Source organism: Arvicanthis niloticus, chromosome 3, assembly GCF_011762505.2.
Source record: "Arvicanthis niloticus isolate mArvNil1 chromosome 3, mArvNil1.pat.X, whole genome shotgun sequence".
NCBI classification, from domain to species: Eukaryota; Metazoa; Chordata; class Mammalia; order Rodentia; family Muridae; genus Arvicanthis; species Arvicanthis niloticus.
In genome coordinates this window covers 67,459,864-67,465,758 of record NC_047660.1, presented here as the reverse complement: position 1 = coordinate 67,465,758, position 5,895 = coordinate 67,459,864, and the positions used below count along the sequence as shown (strand labels likewise).

Sequence of the window (5,895 nt, the reverse complement as noted above, 5' to 3'; positions counted from 1 at the left end):
GCAGAAAAATGCAGGTCCCAGAACTCGGAACTGAAAATAAGATTTCAGGCCCCCCAGGACACTTGCTGGATGAATTACATTCCTCAAGCCTCAGGCAGTAGGCTCACCTATGGGTGGGAGAGGCCCAAGGCAGGAAGACACATTCCTGACCACAGATAAAGATGCTGCCACCTAGGTGGGGCTATAGCCGGAAGAAGTGAAGATAGTTAATCTGAAATAGTTGGTAAATGACAGGGTGGGACACAGTGACATGGTAAACCATTCAGGGTGGGTTTCTCTGGAATGTTTCACTATTCTTATGTTATGTATCCTTAGCAACCCCTCACCCCCTCCCCACTCCCCTGGTTTGTGGTTTTCCTCTTTAAAAGACCCCTTGACCCATCACTGGGGGCCAAACCTTGCTCTTGAGAGAGAGCTTGTGGTTTGACTACCGGCCAACTTCCCTAATAAAGCCTCTGTTGATTGCATCCAGGTATGGTTTCTTGTGATCTTTGGGTGGTCGTGATTTCCTGAGACTTGAGGAAGGGTCTCCTGAGTATGGGGGTCTTCAATAGCATTTGTCTTTCTGGGTCTAAGTTGCTTCACTCAGTTAAATTCAGTTTAGTTCTATTCATTAAGCTACAAATTCCATGATTTCCTTTTTCTTTGAAGCTAAATAAATTTCCACTAAATATATGTATTGCATTTTATTTGTCTATTCATCTGTTGAAAGATGTTTAGGTTGTTTCCATTTTATAGATAGAGTGGTTTGAATAAGAAATGTCTCCAATAGACTTGGGTATTTGAACACATTGTTCGCAGTTGTTGGCACTGTTTGGGTAGGTTTATATAGCACAGCCTTGCTAAAAAAGGTGGATCACTGGAGGTGTGCTTTCATATTTAATAGCCTCATTTACATCCAGTTTACTCTCCATGAAATTCAAAGATGTGAACACTCAGAAACTTGTTCCTGATGCTTGAAACATGTCTGATGCTTGTTCTCATGCCTCCCCACCAGGATAGACCCTCTGGAACCATAAGACAAAAAAAAAAAAACCCTCTCCCTTCCATATGTTACTTTGTACATAAAGTATCATTATAGCTATGGAAAAATTACTAATATAGTAGCTTATTTATATAAGGTAGAACGGTCATGGCTGTCCAGTTATCTACAGAACAGAATGTCAGGTTCTTAGGGTGCATGCCAAGGATCAGTACTTTGAGAATCTTCGCACTGATTTCCAGAGGAGCTGCATCAATTTGTAGCCACATAAATAGCAAATGAGAGTTCCTCTTTCTCTGTCACCTCCTCAATTGCATTTACTGTCAGTTGTTTCCTGATCTTAGTTTTCTGATATGATATTATTAGCTCTCATAGTAGTTATAAATTGGGTTTCCCAATTTCTTAAAATGTTGAATGCTTTTTGAGATATTTCTTAGCCATTTTTGTCTTTTCGAAATTCTCTGTTCAGACCAATGAAGCATTCATTTTCCAGACCTTTTAGTATTTTTGTATATTCTGGATATCAATTCTCTGTCAGAAGTACAGCTGAGTATTCATTCCATTGATTGTTTATGTTTTGTTTTGTTTTTTTTTACTGTTTTTTGAGGTCCCTTTGGTCAATTCTTAACTTTAACTACTGATCAGATGGAGTTTGACCAAAAAGTCCTTTTCTGCTCCTATAGGGTACTCCTTATGTTTTCTTCTAGAAGTTCAGTATTTTAAGTTTCACAATGGGGTTTTTAATTTTCAAAAAAAAAAACGTACTGTATATTTAGACCATGTTGCTTCCATCCAATCCCAAATCCTTTCCTTCCATCTCTATACACACTGAAATTTATGGGCTTGTTCCTTCTTTCAAAAAGGCAAAAACAAATAAACAAGCAAACCAAATGAAAATCCAAGAAAATCCAAAAAGCAAATAATAAATGAATTCATAGCACACAGCACACGCACGTGCGCGCGCACACTCACACACACACACACACACATGCATGCATGTATGCACTACATACACACAGAGTTAATTTTGTGTTGGTCAACTACTCCTGGGCATGGGCCTGCTCTGGGGTATGGTTAATACATCCAGTGACACTCTGAGAAAATTGATATTATCTTTCCCAGCAGGTATCAATTGTAAACAGCTGTTTAGTTAGTGATGGGACTTTCTATCTACTTCCCCTTGTCAATTCCAGGGTTTTGTATTATTTAAACTTGTACAGGTTTTTTGCCTGCTCTCTCAATCTCTGAGAATACATATATATATATATGACCTGTTGTGCTTGAAAGACACTGTTTCCTTGGAAACATTCACTGTCTCTAACTCTTGCAATCTTTCTACTTCCTTGCTTGCCCAAACTCCTGAGCCTTGAGGGGAGAGGTTTGATAAAAAAAAAAACCTCCCATTGAGGGATGAATGCTTCAAAGTCTCTCACTCTTTGCTCTTCATCCAGTTGTGGGTCTCTGCATTAATTATCATCTACTACATTAATATGCTTCTCCGATAAGGCTTGAGCAATGCTCTGGTCTGATCTATGGGTATAGCAGTAGGTCATTAAGAGTCATTCTATTGCTATGCTGTTAGCAGAGTAATAGCAGTAGGGTTTTCCCCTAGGTCCACAAACTCAGATTCTTGAATAATTTCCCACTGTCAGGTATGGGCTCCATTTCATGGAATAGACCTTAAATACAATTTTTTAAAAAGCTACTCCCTTAACATTTCTGTCAATATTACACCAGCATATATCATTTGTATGTTCGTTTTGCAGGTCACAGAGTTTACATCTGACTGAAATTGATAATGACTTTTCTCATCCAATAGCATGCAAAGTATCTTCCAGCACTACTGGTGCCAGCTAGTCAGTAGGAGTGAAACTCCTAGTTTGGCACCAGTTCAATTTCTCCAAGTTCAGTGATATAAATAAGTACTGTCTTCAGTGACGGAGATTTTCAGGTTGTGGAGGGTAACCAATGAGGTATTTGATCCATTTGGAATTTATTTTTGTTCAGGGAGATAAATGTAGGTTTAATTTACTCTTCTATGAACACCCAGTAATCTTAGCACCATTTGATGATGATGCTATTTTTTTTTTCAGGTGTAGGTTCTTCACATGTATGTCAAATACAAAATTGGTATCATTGCATTCATTGAGGACATATAGTTTATTCCATTGCTCTTACATGTCTGTTTTTGTTCTGGTACCATTATTTATTGATATATCTCTGTAATATACCTTGAAACATGATACGACAATACCTCCAACAGTGTTTGTTTCATTCATGATTGCGTTAGTGGTCCTGAATCTTTTGTAGTTCCATATGAATTTTAGAGGGTTTTTTTTTTTCCTCTTCCCATGTAGGAGATCATGAGACTTTTGATTGGGATTGTGCTGAATCTGTAAATTGCTTTTGATAAGATGGCCATTCTCACAATACTAATTCTACAATCCATGAATGTGAGAGGCCTTTCAGTCTTCTAGTGTCTTGACCTTTTACTTCAGAGATTTAAACTTTTCATTGTACTGGTTTTTCACTTTCATTGTTAAGTTTAGTCCTAGATTATTTTTTGAAGATCTAGTGAGTGGGAGTGATTCCATGATCTCATTTTCAGTATGTTTATTGTTGGTATATGCAAATGCTACTGATTTTGTACGTTGATCTCATAACCTGCCATGATTCTGAAAATGTTATTTTTAGATGTTTTCTGGTGGAATTTGTGGACTTTTTATGTGCAATATCACCTTCTCTCTAAATAAGGAGAGTTTGCCTTCTTTTCCTGCTACTATTAATTTAATTTCTTCTCTTGTCTTAGTGCCCTCACTAGTGCTTAGAGCACTGTATTGAAATGGAGTACAGGGTCATCTAATCTGCAGTCACCTCAGAGGCCCAGATACAAAGCTGAGGCTATGATGGCGGCAACAGTGCAACCTGAGGGCTCCTGTGGCCAACACACATGAAGGCCATATCACCAGCAATATACACTTTCTACCGACTTAGACGCTGCCCTGGAGCTGGGCCCTCTCAATGCTGTTCCTGCAGGACAAGCTAAGTGTGGCAGAAATTTCTCTGACCAATCTATTTGCAGTGGGAGGCCTGTGACTGGACAGGAATAAGGGAAGTAGAACTAAGTGTGGCAGAGACTGCAGGAAAAAATGCAAGAAAGAGGAAAAAGGCAAAATGGCAGCGGATGTAGACCCGAGTCATTCAAGTAAATCGAAAGACATGAAATCTAAAGGTTAGGAATATTGGGATAACTTTCTAATCTGTGTGGGCATCTTGTGTATTGAGATTTTATTGATATATATAAATTCATTGGTTAACTTTAAGCATCAAGAGTTTTGACTTACTGGGTTAATGGAAGGTGGGTCCACCAACAACTGGGTGGTTATGGCTGTGAAGAAACTAGTGGCTTTAGGGACGATGGAAATGGAGCTAAAAGCTAGTGACAGTGACTGGTCACTAGCGGGGGGTGGGGGGGGCAAGCTAGAGAGAGAAGCCCAGAGGACACCCAGCTGGGACCAGGCAGCTGCCAGTAGCCGGCATTAGTGTGGGAACTTAGTGGCAACTAAGTTGGGAGCCAGCAAGATGCCTCCATTCTAATACCTCCCGCTGCAGCTAAGCATTGAGAATTTCACAGCATATGGTAGTATGTTTGGAAATAAGTAGGACCATGCCTTTTCTAACCTGGAGAATGCCCTACTCTTGGAACTCTCCTCACTGGTGCTCCTGCTGTGGACTGGTATGCAGTCAGCAACTATCTACAGAAGCTTGGAACATGTGGATCTAACTAGCCTAAAGGAGCTGAAGCTCCATGTCAGCCTCCCTGCCCTGCTGCTCATCCATCTGCCCTACTCAGCAAGCTCCAGTCTGATGGCGCCCACGGATGTCCTCACAGGTAAAGATGAGGTCATGGAACAGATACTAAGCACACTCAAGTCTAAAGATGTCCCTTTCACCACAGCTCTTTCTGCAGTCTGCCCATGGTGTAGCCATGGTGAAGGAGTGTTAGGTGGCATCACCTGCAGTCCATCCTCCTGTGAGTTACAATGGCACTGCCCCCAAGGATCCTATTTTGGGCAGAAAACTTCTCTGTGGCATACAAAGACAAGTGGGAAGACTTGATCTCCCTCACCTTTGGTGTGGAGAATCTTAACTTGACCAGCTTCTTCTGGAATGACTCCTTTGCCATGCTTTCACTGACTTATGAGCCACTCTTTGGTGCAACAGTGACACTCCACTTCATTCTGGCTAGGTGCATCTACCCAGTATCTGCCCAGTATTGTTTTACATGGAACAACTTGAAATCCACAGCAATGGCTCTGTTGCCCATTTCAATGTTTCCCAAGTCACAGGACCTAGCATCTTTTCTTTCCACTATGTTGTTTGGGGTTGTTATTTTGATTTTAAGCCCATTTATTGACTTACATATGTTGAATTATCCCTCCATTTCTAGGATAAATCTAGCTTAATTATTGGTTGATCTTTATTATATATACCTGAATTTTGTTTGTAAGTATTTTATTTTTAAAATTTTTGCATTTATGCTTACTATCCCACAGTTTGGAGGTTTTTTTTTTTTGTGTGTCTTTATCTGAACTTGACATTAGAAAAATAACAGCTTTATAAAAGGTGTTTGAAAGTGCTCTTCTAGAGGGACTCCATATGAAGACCAACAGAGTAAATGAACCTGGACCTTGCGGGTTCCCAGAGACTGGATCATCAACCAACGAGTGTGTGAAGGCTGAACCTGAGCCCCTGCACATATGTAGCATATGAGCAGCTTGGTCTTCATGCAAGTCCCTCAAGAATTGGAATAGTGGGAGAGGATGTTCCTAGTCCTGAAGCAACTGAATGTGCTGAGGGTGAAGGTGAGTGTGTGAAAGGAACAGAGCATGCCCCCCTCCATCGCAAAGGAG

General features: G+C 40.4%; 1 pseudogene; it reads left to right on the top strand.

The window, feature by feature from the left end:
• The first annotated feature begins 1,132 nt into the window (after positions 1–1,132).
• Positions 1,133–5,399, top strand: LOC117705638 (V-type proton ATPase subunit S1-like; annotated as a pseudogene).
• The last annotated feature ends 496 nt before the right edge of the window (positions 5,400–5,895 follow it).